The sequence below is a fragment of the Scyliorhinus torazame genome, chromosome 15 (assembly GCF_047496885.1).
Source record: "Scyliorhinus torazame isolate Kashiwa2021f chromosome 15, sScyTor2.1, whole genome shotgun sequence".
Classification (NCBI taxonomy): domain Eukaryota; kingdom Metazoa; phylum Chordata; class Chondrichthyes; order Carcharhiniformes; family Scyliorhinidae; genus Scyliorhinus; species Scyliorhinus torazame.
Genome location: NC_092721.1, coordinates 62,419,372 through 62,435,435, shown reverse-complemented (window position 1 = coordinate 62,435,435; position 16,064 = coordinate 62,419,372).

The following is a 16,064-nucleotide window of genomic DNA, read 5'->3' as shown; positions in this document are numbered from 1 at the left end:
AGGGTGGAAGTGAGGGTTTAAGTGGGTCGGTGCAGACTTGATGGGCCGAATGGCCTCCTTCTGCACTGTATGTTCTCTCTCTCTAGCTATTCTATAGCTTGTCTGTTCACTCTCCTGAAGCACACTATCTCAGAAAGAGCGGGAAAGTCTTTTTTATACCATCTGATAGTGAGGCATCTAGTGTTAAATTGACTGTGCTAGTTTTACATACATTGATCATGTATATTGATATACAGAGATCACTATAGGGTACTGGGAGAACCCCTCAATGTTTCTCTTGTTTGGGGGTCAGATACGGTAGCATTGTGGATAGCACAATTGCTTCACAACTCCAGGGTCCCAGGTTCGATTCCGGCTTGGGTCACTGTCTGTGCGGAGTCTGCACATCCTCCCCGTGTGCGCGTGGGTTTCCTCCGGGTGCTCCAGTTTCCTCCCACAGTCCAAAGATGTGCAGGTTAGGTGGATTGGCCGTGATAAATTGCCCTTAGTGTCCAAAATTGCCCTTCGTGTTGGGTGGGGTTGCTGGGTTGTGGGGGTGAGGTGGAGGTGTTGATCTTGGGTTGGGTGCCCTTTCCTGGAGCCGGTGCAGACTCGATGGGCCGGGTGGCCTCCTTCTGCATTGTAAATTCTATGATATCATTAAACAGACCTTTTTTTATCCAAAATCCCAACAACTGCTTTACGCGGGAATTCAGATAAAGCATTACTTTGAATATCGATGGGTATTCTTAAATTAAAATTAGCTCTGGTATTGTATTTTTAAAGCTTTATTAGATTCAGTATTTGAATCTGAGACTATGTTTTTTTATCTTTCATTATCATTAACGTTGCAATGTACTTATCCTTTTAAAAATATATTGTGTGTTAAATAATTTTGGAATGAACTTGTAAATAAGTTGGTAAAATATAATGGGCGGGATTCTCCGTTGGCTGATGCCAAAATCGTGAAAGACGATTAAGCGGAGGAAAGGTTTCGATGCTAAAATCGCAGCGGGCGTCGATTTGATGCCAAATTGCAATTCTCCGTCACCTCGACAGCGACGTCATTGCGGTCCGGAATACATGTACAGAAAACACCGTTTGCTTGTCATTAGTGGGCCTTACCCAGTATTCTCCAGGGCCTCCGCGATGCCCCGTTTCCGATGGGCTGAGTTCCCAATGGGGCGGTTCACTTGCGCTTTTAAAAATCGTGAAACCGACGTTGTGGCTGCTGAGGGAGAGAGAAGCAGTGAAGGAAAGTGTCCAACATCACCATAGTTTGCTGACAGTTGTGCGGTTGGCCGGTGGGGCTTTGGCCAGGGCAGGGGGTAGTAGTGGGGGGTGGCCAGGAGGTGGGCTGTCGGGTTGGGCAGGCATGGAACATGCCGCTACAGCCCACTATGAACTTAGGGCCACGGGTTATAAAAGTATTCCCCCAGGCCACCTCCCAAGGTGCCCTCTGGTCCCAGCCAACCCATCAGTTGTATGGGCACCCAAGCGCAACAAGTGCCATCCTGTTGGCTGGGGTGAGCTTCTGTAGGAATTGTAATGTTCATGTGCGGCTGCAGCTTGTCAACCTCCCGAGTGTAAATCATGGACCCGGTGAATGCCCTACCATTTTTCATTGGAATTGGTTGTGTTCCATGTGGCGCCAGTGCCAGCCCCTTAACAGTTGCTAAATAGATCCAGGTGCAGTTTTGCTGTCGTGAAAGTCCATGAATTCTGCATCGGGTTCGACACTTAGGGCTGCATTCTCCGATCTTGAGGCTATGTCCGGAGCATGTGTCTAGTCTTACGACCAAAACGTCCACACTGCCCCCGTACCGATGCTCCGCCCGGTGGGGGGCTAGCATCCGCGCCACGTAAAGCCCCGGCTTCACCTGCAGATACGGAAGGAAAATTGCAGGTCCATGGCCGTGCTCTACAACATGGCGCCGGCTGCACGCGGACCCGGCCTGCCAGATAGTGTCGCCCTGAAACCTCCCTCGCTACCCCCTAACCACCTCCACCAGTCCCCCCAGCCCCCTCTGAAGCCCCCCCCCCCCCCCCCCCCGGCCAGTGGAATGGCCCCCCCACCCCCCAGATTGTGGCGGCTCTGGACACAGTCCGCAGCTGCCACGCGAGGCCCCCGAAAACTGTGAGCACACATGACCGACGCTGTTGGGGAGTCGGCACATCGGTGGTGGAGCATGGGGGAGGGCCTCAGGTGACGTTCTGAGGCCGTCCCAGCGGCGTGCAGTATACTCAGCGAATACGCGTTTTTGAGGGGGCAGAGCATCCGAAAAACAGCGCGCCCCCCGATTTCAGCGTAAACACGGATTCTCCGGACAATCGGCAAACGCAATTTCAGCATCGGCAATCGGAGAATCTCGCCCTTCGAATCAGAACAGAGACTCCCGCCCAACATCTCATCTATTCTTCCGTGTGCAGTATATGAACCCATCTCACTAGTATTTTCTGAAAGTGGGAAGATACAATTTTTCATTCGAGACCCAGGACCCTTATAATATCCAGGTAGTTATAACCTGGCCAATAAATTATTTAACAGGCTATCTGGGAAAAGGTAAAATCTCTTAATAGTCACTTTTCTTGGGGGAGATGTGGTTCACTTTCTCAGACCCAAAATAAGAGTCTGTGAGAAGTTGTTCCTTCGAACTGATGAAGGTGATTGTTGAGGGAGTGCTCCCCATCTAGGTTAGTCTATGTTTGAGACTATTCCAATTCACAGCAATATAGTCCCAAGTGAGGCTTCTGTGTGACTTGGAGGAGGACCTGCAGGTGTTGGCATTCCCATGCACCTACTGTTCCTGCAGGCAGCAGATGTTGCAGGTTTGAAAAGTTCTGTTAAAGGAACCTTGGCAAGTTGCTGCAGTTTTTGTACATGGTGCCCAATATATGGCTGGAGTTGGTTGAGGTGCCAGTCAAGAGGCTGCTTTGTCATGAATGGGACTGAGCTTCTTGAGTATCGCCCCCAACCTGAGATTTTTCTGTTTCTAAGTCAATAACATCTGAGGAAGCACTGTTCCCATAAAGTAACAAATACAGATGAAAATAGGGAAGTATGTGTGACATATAACTTAATTCAGGAGATGACTACTAACCACCTTGGCTCAGTGGTTGCACATACTCTTCTGAGGCAGAAAGTTGTGGCTTTGAACCCCTCTCTTGAATCTGAACTTCCACTTCAGTGCATTACTGTGAAAATATTGCATTGTTAGAACTGCTGTCCATCATTAAACTGATGCACTGTTCACCTCTTTATTTTACTATTATGTGATACTAGTCAACCACAAGAAGACAAGTCCTTTACCAGCCCATCTCAAGGAAAAACCCTGGGTGGGATTCTCCGTCTCGCCAGCCGGCCCATGGGGTTTCCCATTGTGAGTAGACCCATGCCGTCGGGAAATCCCCAGGCTGTTGGAGAAACGGAGAATCCCGTCAGCGGAGAATCCAGCCCCCTGTCTCTCCCTCCATCAAAGTCAATGAAGAAACCCTCACAAATGTGGAACAGTTCCCGATATGGGGAGCCACCTCTAATATAAGGCTGGCATCAATGCAGCGATCCAATATTGTAATCCAATCCGCTAGCAGTGCTTTTGAACGTCTAAGGAGGAGAGTCTTTAATGACCGGAACATCCATGCTGATACCAAGATCCTTGTGTACAAGGCAGTCGCCCTCCCAACACCTCTTTACAGCTCAAACTTGGACAATGTACAGATGCCACCTCAAGGCCCTGGAGAGGTACCGTCAATGCTGCATGAGACAGATTCTCTGCATCAGCTGGGAGGACAGATGTGCTAACACCTGTGTGCTTGAAGGAGCCATGAGCACCGATATCGAGGCCATGATCATCCAAAACTAACTCCTCTGGGACGACCATGTGCTTAGGATGCCACAGTCTCGACTGCCAAAGCAAACCTTCGCAAGCTCAAGGAAGGCTCCTGAACAAAAGGAGGACAAAGGTAGCGCTTCAAAGGCACCCTGAAGGATTACCTCAAGAAATGCAACATAAACGTCGATGCCTGGAAAACTCTTGCTTAGAAGAGACTTTCTTGGAGGAACCTCCTGATTGAAGGGACAAAATTCTTCAAGGACACTCTTGAAGAGGAGGTCCGGAAGTGGTGGGTACAGTGGTTAGCACTGGTCTCACAGCGCCAGGGAGCCAGGATCGATTCTGGCCTTGGGTGCTGTGGAGTTTGCACGTTCTCCCCATCTCTGTGTGGGTTTCCTCTGGGTGCTCCGGTTTCCTCCCATAGTCCAAAGATGTGCAGGTTAAGTGGATTGGCCATGCGAAATTGCCCCTGAGTGTCCACAGATATGCAGGTTAGGTGGATTGGCCATGCAAAATTGCCCCTTAGTGTCCAATAATGTGCAGGTTAAGTGGGTTGGTCGTATAGGAAGGGTATTCCAGACCTAAGGGTCAAGGAGACTGAGACTCTGCGGCCACCAACCATAGAGAAATTAAAAGAAGGAAATCACAAGAGCCCAGAATTAGAGGAGCACGGGATATCGTCGAGGGTTGAGGAGTTGGAGGAGATTACAGAGATAGGGAGGGATAAGGCCATGGAGAGATTTGAGATTAAAAGTTTTAAAATCAAGATGTTTCATGACTGGCACTGCTTCAAGGGTCAGTGGACATAACTCAATCCTGCCCCCAGCCCACCCCAGGAGTGAAAAAATTGTGTGAGGTGATTGTTCCCATGCAACAGGTTTGTCGAATCAGGAGCTTTCTCAACCGAGTTCCCTGCCCAACTTGATGGTGAAAATCCAGTCCCTTAAGGCTCTTGTCACCCATCTCCCGCCTTTGCCAGGAAATGGGTAGTACTGGATGGAGGGTTATGATGAGGAAAATAACAACGGGGGAAGAAAGCAGGGGCTACCGGGATAGTCTGGTTCAAGAGGGAAGAAATAATGTTTGTGATGGGATGAGAGGTTTGTTGGAAAGGAAGGGATAGACATCACAGTAGGAGTTTAAGGAAAAATGTCCTCAAAATGTCGGCAATACCTAAGGGACCACATTTATTACCAATCTGTAGTTATCTTGAGAAGATGGTACTCAATCTTGATCTCTTGTAGTCTTTGTGCTGTCATGATACCATTAAGTCCGGGGGTAGTCCATGAGGACCAAACTGGGTTTGTGAAGGGGAGACAGCTGAATACGAATATACGGAGGCTGCTAGGGGTAATGATGATGCCCCCACCAGAGGGGGAAGCGGAGATAGTGGTGGCGATGGATGCCGAGAAAGCATTTGATAGAGTGGAGTGGGATTATTTGTGGGAGGTGTTGAGGAGATTTGGCTTTGGAGATGAGTATATTAGATGGGTACAGCTGCTGTCTCGGGCCCCGATGGCGAGCGTGGTCACGAATGGACGGGGGTCTGCGTATTTTCGGCTCCATAGAGGGACGAGGCAGGGATGTCCTCTGTCCCCATTATTGTTTGCACTGGCGATTGAGCCCCTGGCAATAGCATTGAGGGGTTCCAGGAAGTGGAGGGGAGTACTCAGGGGAGGAGAGGAACACCGGGTATCTCTTTACGCGGACGATTTATTGGTGAATGTGGCGGACCCGGCGGAGGGGATGCCAGAGATAATGCGGATACTTGGGGAGTTTGGAGAATTTTCAGGATATAAGCTGAACATGGGGAAAAGTGAGCTGTTTGTGGTGCATCCAGGGGAGCAGAGCAGAGAAATAGAGGACTTACCGCTGAGGAAGGTAACAAGGGACTTTCGCTACTTGGGGATCCAGATAGCCAAGAATTGGGGTACATTGCATAGGTTAAGCTTAACGCGGCTGGTGGAACAGATGGAGGAGGACTTCAAGAGATGGGACATGGTATCCCTGTCACTGGCAGGGAGGGTACAAGCGGTTAAAATGGTGGTCCTCCCGAGATTCCTCTTTGTGTTTCAGTGCCTCCCGGTGGTGATCACGAAGGCTTTTTTCAAAAGGATTGAGAAGAGTATCATGAGTTTTGTGTGGGCCGGGAAGACCCCGAGAGTGAGGAAGGGATTTTTGCAGCGTAGTAGGGATAGGGGGGGGCTGGCGCTACCGAGCCTGAGTGAGTACTACTGGCCGCCAACATCTCAATGGTATGTAAGTGGATGGGAGAAGAGGAGGGAGCGGCGTGGAAGAGATTGGAGAAGGCGTCCTGTAGGGGGACTTGCCTACAAGCCATGGTGACGGCGCCGTTGCCGTTCTCACCGAAGAAATCACCACAAGCCCGGTGGTGGTGGCTACTCTGAAAATTTGGGGGCAATGGAGACGGCATAGGGGAAAGACGGGAGCCTCGGTGTGGTCCCCGATAAGAAATAATCATAGGTTTGCTCCGGGGAGAATGGATGGGGGATTTGGAACATGGCAAAGAGCAGGAGTAACACAATTGAGGGATCTGTTTGTAGATGGGACGTTTGCAAGTCTGGGAGCGCTGACCGAAAAATATGGGTTGCCCCAAGGGAATGCATTCCGGTATATGCAACTGAGGGCTTTTACGAGGCAACAGGTGAGGGAATTCCCGCAGCTCCCGACGCAGGAGGTGCAGGACAGAGTTATCTCAAAGACATGGGTGGGGGATGGTAAGGTGTCAGACATATATAGGGAGATGAGAGACGAGGGGGAGATTATGGTAGACGAGCTGAAAGGGAAATGGGAAGAAGAGCTGGGGGAGGAGATTGAGGAGGGGCTGTGGGCTGATGCCCTAAGTAGGGTAAACTCATCGTCCTCGTGTGCCAGGCTAAGCCTGATACAATTTAAGGTGTTACACAGGGCGCATATGACTGGAACACGGCTTAGCAAATTTTTTGGAGTAGAGGATAGGTGTGCGAGATGCTCGAAAAGCCCAGCGAATCACACCCACATGTTCTGGTCATGTCCGGCACTACAGGGGTTTTGGGTGGGGGTGACAAAGGTGCTTTCGAAGGTAGTGGGGGTCCAGGTCGAACCAAGCTGGGGGTTGGCTATATTTGGGGTTGCAGAAGAGCCGGGAGTGCAGGAGGCGAGAGAGGCTGATGTTTTGGCCTTTGCGTCCCTAGTAGCCCGGCGCAGGATACTGTTGATGTGGAAGGAAGCCAAGCCCCCGGGTGTGGAGACCTGGATAAATGACATGGCAGGGTTTATAAAGCTGGAACGGATTTAGTTCGTCCTAAGGGGATCGGCTCAAGGGTTCACCAGGCGGTGGCAACCGTTCGTCGAATACCTCACAGAAAGATAGAGGGAATGGAAAAGAAGAAGACAGCAGCAGCAGCCCGGGGGGGGGGGGGGGGGGGGGGGGGAGGAACCAGAGGGATTCTCAGGGATGTTAATATATAAGTATAATATGTATAGGTTGTTGTTATAGATAATTGTATATTGGACTGTTAAAACATATTTTGGGAGAATATTTATCTGGGACAAGGCAGTTGCCATTTAGTTTTGTTTTTGTTTTTGTTTATATATTATTTATTTCTTGTTTATAAAACTGGCCATTGTTATTTATATTGTTATATTACTGTGTAAAGGATACACAATGTACTGTGATGGTTGGCCAAAAATTTTCAATAAAATTTTTTTTTTTTAAATGATACCATTAGGTAGGGAGCCAGATAACTCCACAGCTCCCACCACATAAATAACCTATAGTTGTTGCTTTCCTTGTAAAACCACATCATGTCACCACCACTCCCACATATAAGAAAAGGAGAAAAGAAAGAAAGAGAAGCAGAAGTAAAGAATTTGGACTTCCAAAACAGGTGTTTAATACCAGTTTTAAGGCAGTTCTAGAAACCTTGGATTACATGCTTAAAGAGCATGATTACAAAATGAAAAAGCAGTGGTGTAGTGGCATTGTCGCTGGACTAGTAACCCAGAGACCCAGAATAATGGTCTGGGTAGCTGGGTTCAAATCTCACCATGGCAGACAGTGAAATTTGAATTCAAGAGAATAAATCTGGAATTAAAAGTCCAAAGGTTGACCTGGAAACCTTTGTCGATTGTCGTAAAAACCCATCTGGTTCATTAATGTCCTTTAGGGAAAGAAACCTGTCGTCCTTACCTGGTCTGGCCTAAATGTGACTCCAGATCCACAGCAATGTGGTTGACCCTTGAATGTCCTCAGGGTGGGCAATAATTGCTGGCCCAGCCAGCGATGCCCACATCCCATGGACTAATAAAAAAAAGAAGAAAAGGATTAAACACAGAAGCAAAAATTTGACTGTTCAAGAAGGTAGATTGGAAAGTCATGAAAAAGAAATCATTGTTCCAGATATTGAAGGCTAATTACTTTTCTGGAAATAAAGAAGAGGTTAAATATAAAGCAGCTATGTATGTTTGAAATGCTATTAATTGGCAATTATGAAGTGCTCAAACAGACAGAACCTGTGAGTAGTATACTGAGTATTGCTGTGTTTAGCAATTTGGACAACTCCCCCCCCACCACCACTCCCTCTATCCCTGGAACTAGGTGGTAAATCTCCTTCACACCTTCTCGAAAATTCTCTGACCGGAACTGGATGTGGTTTTGACTTGAGCAGAGCTTTGTTAAAGTCTCAGCATAACTTTGCTGCTTTTGTACTCAATGCCTCTTTTTATGAAGCAACATCCCATGCACTTCTTTGCTAACCACTCTCTCAATGTTTCCTGCGACCTTCAAAAATCGATGTACACTCAACACTCGGCCCCTCCAAACCTGCAAACTGTCATTAAGTTGTGAGGGTTCCCGTCTCTCCCACCCTTTCAGGGACTGAGTTCCAGATTCACACCATCCTCTGGGTGAAAAGGTTTTTCCTTAAATCCCCTCTAAATCTCCTGCCCATTATCTTAAATCCTGCTCCGTGATTATTGACCCCTCAACTAAGGGGAAAAGCTCCTTCCTATCTACCCTACCTGTGTCCCTCATAAGTTTGTACATCAGGTCCCCAACAGTTGCAAGTATACTGGACAGAAACCTCAATATTTTATTTAATTTGTAAGACAGTGAGGATAGAATACTTTGCTCCAGGAGTGATTCCACACACAAATAGGAATGTGGTATATTAAAACAAACTTTATTACTGACACAGGATTAATATGACTTTAACATCATATCTGCTGCCACACGACAACAGGTCTGGTTCACAGGTCCCGGCAAGGTTTTTTTTCTTCATTTACAGGATGTGGCCGTCGCTGGTTAGGCCAGCATTTATTGCCGATCCCTAGTTGCTTTTCAGAAGGTGGCCTTCTTGAACCACTGCAGTCCTGAGGGAAAGGAACATCCACAGTGCTGTTAGAGAGGGACTTCCAGGATGTTGCCCCAGCGACAGTGAAGGAACGGTGATATATTTCCAAGTAGGGTGGCGAGTGACTTGGAGGGAATCTCCAGGTGATGGGGTTCCCAGGTATCGGCTGCTCTTATCCTTCTAGATGGTAGTGATCTTGGGTTTGGAGGGTGCTGTCTAAGGAACTTTGGCAAGTTATTGCAGTGCATCTTATAGATAGTACACACGGCTGCCACTGTTAGTCGGTGCTGGAGGGTTTGAATGTTTGTGGAAGGGGGAACAAACATGTGGGCTGCTTTGTCCTGGATGGTGTCGAGCTTCTTGAGTGTTGTTGGAGCTGCACTCATCCAGGCAAGTGGGGAGCATTCCATTACATTCCTGACTTGTGGTTTGTAGATGGTGGACAGACTCTGGGGGGGGGGGGGTTGTTAAGGAGGTGAGTTACTCACCGTAGGATTCCTAGCCTTCGACCTGTCGTGGTATCCACAGCGTTAATATGACTAGCCCAGTTCAGTTCCTGATCAATGATTAAACTCCCAGGATGTTGATTGTGGGCGATTCAGCGGTGGTAATGCCATTGAATGTCAAGGGGCAATGTTTAGATCCACTCTCATAGAAGAAGATGGTCTAGTCTAGCTGCTAGACTGGGACTGCAGCAAGTCGTGAGGGTGCCAACAAGAGGTGGCCCTTTAGAACGTGGCCAGCTCAGTCTTGATGATCACTCTTGATGATGGCCATTGTAATCCCCCATCCCGAGTATATTCTGTGCCCTTGCCACCCTCAGTGCTTCCTCCAAGTGCTGTTCAACATACAGGAGTACTGAACTGTACGCGGTAATCAGCAGTAGGTTTCATTACCCGTTTTTAACCTGAAGCTATGAGACTTCATGGGGTCCAGAGTCGATTCTGAGGACTCCCAGGGCAACTCGGTCCCAACTCACAACTTCAAGCTCCCACCATCCAGGGAGAATGAACCTACCTGACAAGGGCTCATGTGGTTAGTCCTTCTATTATGACAAGGCAAAGGTCTCTCTACAGGGTGTCAAGGAATGTGACGGCAAGAATAGTGTGAGAGGAAGAACTATCATGCATAGCAGTCATCACCCTTGTCAAAGAGCGATGGCTCAATGCACAGTCCTGTATTAAGGAAAGGAACACCCCTCGTGTTTCCCAATTCTGCCGTCAGCCGACAGACAATCCCGCCCATGTTATCTTGTACTGATTCAAAGTCTCCTGGATTCATTCGTACTGCTAGTTGTTTTAATAGTTGCGCAGACTCCACCCCAAAGTTCCTTAGACAGCACAGGAAAAACTGAGAAGTCAAGACGTAAAGTTGTCTTTTTAAGGATAAAGTTTCTAAGTTGTAAATACTTAAAGCAGTGTCTCAGAATGTAAAATTGTTGACATAGATGCTCAAAGGATGACAAGGAAGCATCCTTCCTAACCCAATCCCTTATAAACCTTAAATGAGAGGCCAGCTGATGTTCAAGACACCCAACCCTTCCTTTACACTCAGGAGCTGGAGCTTGACAAACTTTTTTTAAAAAAAATTTAGAGGACCCAATTCATTTTTTCCAATCAAGTCTCGCAGCTTACAAATGCCTCTATCTCTCCAAGTGTTGATCCATAATCGATGAGACCAGGTGGAAAGTAAGAACTGCGGAACTTAGTTTAGATCTCCCTTCTAATTGACGGACAAATCTCCAAGTTCCAAGAGTATTAATAATAATTGGATTATCATACTTAGCAGAATCTGCCTGAAAGTCAGCATAAAACAACAAGACCTGCCGAGGATAAGCTGACTGGTCTGTTTTCAATATCGAGCCAAATAGATGAACTAAGTCCCACCTAATAGACATGATCAACCAAGGGAAGTTGGCCCCATATAACTGCATAAAGTGTGATCCTGTGTTGTGCCCCCTGCCCCCCCCCCCCCCCCCCACCCCCCCCACCCCCCCCCACAACACTCCAAACCCAATATTAGGGAATCTTTTCTAATGGCCTCCACCATTAGCCAGTGCAAACAGCAAAGGGGATGAAGGACACCCCTCTCTGGAGCCTAAAGTTCTTTGATCTCAAATCATTCAGGCCGCCACAGGCCTATGGTGCAACATCCACTTAATATAATCCTCTCCCAAACTGAATCTCTGCTACGTGTACACCAAATAATTCCACTCAATCCGATCAAAAGCCTTTTCTGTATCCAGCGAGATCACCAGCCCATCCAGTGCCCGTTTCTGGAAAGCCTAAAATCAGATTCAGCAAACGTCTAACATTGTTACTGGAGAATCTACCCTTACTAAACCCAGTCTGGTCATCCCGAACAATAATCATATGGACACCCACCAACCTCAGACAACAATTTCAGGTCAACATTCAGGAGAGCAATTGACCTGTCAGACATGCCTTCCTCCAGATCTTTCCCTCCTTTCAAAATCAGGGAAATGGTCACACGTACTCACCAATGGTTCCAACAACAAATCCTTAAACTCCATCCAAACCCATCTGATCCTGGAATCTTGCCCGGCTGAAGCTCCTTAATGGCTACAACCACCTCATCTTTAGAGATAGGAGCATTGAGAACCTGATGCTTGCTCTCTGACGTCTCCAGAAGCCCAAAGGAAGAGAAAAAATTGTCCATATCTGCCATCACGTCACAAGACTGATCTGACTTATATAATTTCACATAAATATCCTTAAAAGCCGCCTTAATCTCCTCTGTCCTCATAATCCTCCCTCCCCCCAAGCAACACACAGGGGGAATAGCCCTAGAATCTGCCTTCTTCTCAGTTAGGCAGGCTAAATACTTACTTGGCTTATTCCCAAACTTATACAACTTCTGCCTTGCAAACGTTAAGCTTCTCTCCGCACGCTGAGCCAATAAGGAATCGAGGGCCACCCTTGCTGTGCTAACCTCCTTCAATAATTGCCTGTTAGGAGCCCTCTTATATTTCTCCTCTGTTTCTGCCAAACAGACATACCGCCGGCACTGGTTCTCCTGCACCCTACGTTTATTGTTGCCTGTACCAGACAGAATCAGCCCTCTAGCATAGGCCTTGCACTGTATAATGGAAGGGGAAATATCAGGCTGAAAGAAAAAAATTCAAAACTTTTAAAAAATAGATTGTAAATGAAATCCCTCTTAACAGGGAGACATCAATCCATCATGTTCTAGACCGGGAGCGGGAAGTGAAAACTCAAGCAGAAATTCCAGGAAGGTGGGCGCATGGTCAAAAATTACAATACTACCTATAGAACTGGAAGATCTCAGGTGTAGGATAGCCTTTGGGACAAAGAAAGTAATCAATTCTAGCATGACACTGATGATAGGCTGAGAAGAACATAAAGTCTTAAACCTGTTGCGACACCTGGGCTCGCGCGCAATCAATTCCAGCTCCATTTGACGTAGAATCACATCACAAGTGAATTGACCAATAATTCTGAGCAAAATACCGGACGTCTTTGGCCCTTGGCAGGTTTATAAATATAAACACAATTACTTCTTATTAATAACAAAACTGTAATGAAACATGCAGCAAATACAACTGGTTAACTATTATCTAATTTATATTTCTCCGCTTTAACTGGCGCTCCAACCGCTACACACACATGCACACAAACACAGAGGGGAAGAAAGGCATAAAAAAGGATAAGTAAAAGGAAAAAAGAGTCTTTGTTTCAAATGGTGGTTTTCAGCAGCTTACCCCTCTTCAATCTTTCCTTCCAGTTCACGGTTTTACTGAAGATTCATTCAGGTCTCTGTCGTTTCAGACATACAGCACTCACAGCCTTTCTGCAGAGAGAGAGAGAGAGGGAGGAGGTTCTTGTTTTTGTTTGCAGCCTGTAATGGTTCCCCTGTCAATTCTTTATTTAGGTTCTCTGCAACTTCAGGGATACAGCATCTTTAGCCTTGTTGGAGAGGGAGTGATCGCAGGTTCTTGTCTTTCTGTGTCTCAGGCTTAACTACCTGCTCCGGTCTATGCGAACCATCCCACTGGGATCAGATCCAATCACCACCTGTTACCGGGCAGAGTACGGACTTCTGCCCAATTCATTGGCTACCAGCCAATCAATCAAACCAAGTCCAAGTCCAACCTCATCTCGCTCTGATGCAAAAATGGCTGGGGTTTCCTGTTCAAACTAGCAGAGACCCGTAGAGTCTGCTCTCCTGTAACTTCTGAATTCCTCATTCCTCTCTGCTGCTTGAATTAAAGACACATGGGGCGGGATTCTCCCTTACGCGGCGGGGCAGGGAGTCCCGGCGGGACGGAGTGGCGTGAACCACTCCGGCGTTGGGCTGCCACAAAGGTGCGGAATCCTCCACACCTTCAGGAGCTAGGCCCGCCCCGGAGTGGTTGGCGCCCCGCCGGCCGGCATGGAAGGCCTTTGGTGCCGCGCCAGCCGGGGCTGAAGGGACTCCGTCAGCCGGCGCGGGTCCGCGCATGCGTGAGAGCATCAGCGGCTGCTGACGTCATCCCCACGCATGCACAGGGGGGGTTCACCTATGCGTCGGCCATCGCGGAGGCTTACACGGCCGGCACATAGGAATAGAGTGCCCCCACGGCACAGGCCCGACCGCGGATCAGTGGGCCCCGATCGCGGGCCAGGCCACCGTGGGGGCACCCCCCCGGGGCCAGATCGCCCCGTGCCCCCCCCCAGGACCACGGAGCCCGCCCACGCTACCAGGTCCCGCCGGTAGTGGACTTAGTCCAATTTACGCCAGCGGGACCTGCATAGAACAAGCAGGACTTCGGCCCACCGCGGATCGGAGAACCGCCGGGGGGGGGCGGGGGTCGTGGCGCGCCACGATTCCTGCTCCTGCCGAAACTCCGGCGCCGGAGAATTCGGCAGTCAGCGGGGGATTCACGCCGACCCCCAAGATTCTCCGTCCCGGCGGGGGCTCGGAGAATCCCGCCCATGTTCATTAATCAACCATGGAACGAAAATGACAATGGCAAAATGAAAGGGGAAAAACAGGAAAGACCCTTACAACCCACATATCCCACTTCCTCATATGCCGAGGCCAACGCCGTAGCTTGCAGTGTGGGAGGATTCCTAGTAACTGGGAGCTTGTCTACCAAAGGGTTCAGGTTGCAGTTAAAGTCACCAGCCACGGGGAGTTAGCTGAAGCCAAGTCTTGTTACAACCCCCTGGCTCGTGTGTGGTCGATTCCAGTCCCACTTGATGCAGAAGTCGCAACACAATTGAAATTAATAAATAATTCTTAGAAAAACACCCGAAGCCTATGACCTTTGGTTGCCCAGTAACTACAGTCACTAGGTTTGTAAATTTAAGAAAAGTGTCTAGGTTTCTGAAGGCAGTCTTCTAGCCCACCTTCCTTCAATTTAGGCTTTTAGTTTGAAGTTTCTACCTTCCGTCTGTAATGACTTTCACTGTAGATTCATTCAAGTTTCTGTACAGCTCTGCAGCTCTTCTGGAGAAAAAACAAGTGAGAAAGAGAGAGAGTGTGGCATCTTTCCTGTGAGTGTCCAGGACTCCAATTGTCCATCCTTGGTTCTCTGAAATAAATCGTCCCACTCAGGTAGGATCCAATCACTGCCTGTTACCGGGCAGAATATGGGCTTTTGGCCAACCAATGGAGCCAAGTCCCACCGATCTCTCGGGCACCAAAAAGTGTGCGTTCTGCTGTCCGAAGGCCAGCACAATATTCTCTTTTGTAACTTTTGAATTCCTCACTTCCCCTGCTCAGTTTAAATGTATATGTGCATTAAGCATCCGTGGATCAAAATGATAACAACAAAAATAAAGAAAGTGGAAATAAGGCAATCAACATGAAGGGCCCTTGCACTCTGCAAAGTCCAAAAAAGCCTTTATGATAAACTATGGAGAGTAATTTGGAGGCCCATACACATTCATTATTGAAATGTTGCTTATTGTCACAAGTAGGCTTCAAATGAAGTTACTGTGAAAAGCCCCTAGTCGCCACATTCCAGCGCCTGTTCGGGGAGGCTGGTACGGGAATTGAACCGTGCTGCTGGCCTGCCTTGGTCTGCTTTCAAAGCCAGCGATTTAGCCCTGTGCTAAACAGCCCCAGAATACAGACAATGTCTTCATGTACCGAAGCTCTAATGATCACTTATCTACCACCCTTGTGATGGGGATGTTTTTGTTGATCAGGATTGCCACACACTGACTACATTGTGAAAAAGAGGCGAAGAAAACCTGCCCCACCCAATCCCATTTCAATTTTAAGTGCTCCTTATCATCCAAATGAGTTTCCTGTAACAGGGCTATGTCTACTTTCCTATCTTAAGAAAGGAGAGCATCTTTTTCCTTTTGACAGGATGATGAATACCCTGTAATTCCATGAGAACATTTTAAGATTAACTGCCGCCAATACATAGGCCACAGGAGGAGAATAGAACCAGATTTTCATGCCACAAATGGTCATGCACCATGACACCGCCGCCCCCCGTCCCCCCCCGTCCCCGTCCCCCCGCCCATCCCAACCGATCCTCCCCACCCACACCCCCCCCAACTCAATTTACACCAGAGGCACCAAAGTATCCTCAGTACATACCCTTCCACGGATAAATGACCTATCTCTACAAATGCAGGATAACACCAACAATATAGAGCCGCCATAACAATAATTGCAAGGCAAAAAAAATCATAACCTTCATAATTCTAAAGGGACATTGCTGAATAAGACTGAGCACCTGCATGATTAACTCCACAGCCACATTGTCATTACCATCAGGTCACAATCTCCCCAACCAGGATTAGAGAGAAAAAGCTAACAAGGGAATGGGAATCAAATGCATTTTAAGCCCACCAATGAAGACCTGCATCAATCACCCACTCTGGCAAAGGCACCACTCAATTCTGCCATAATTAAG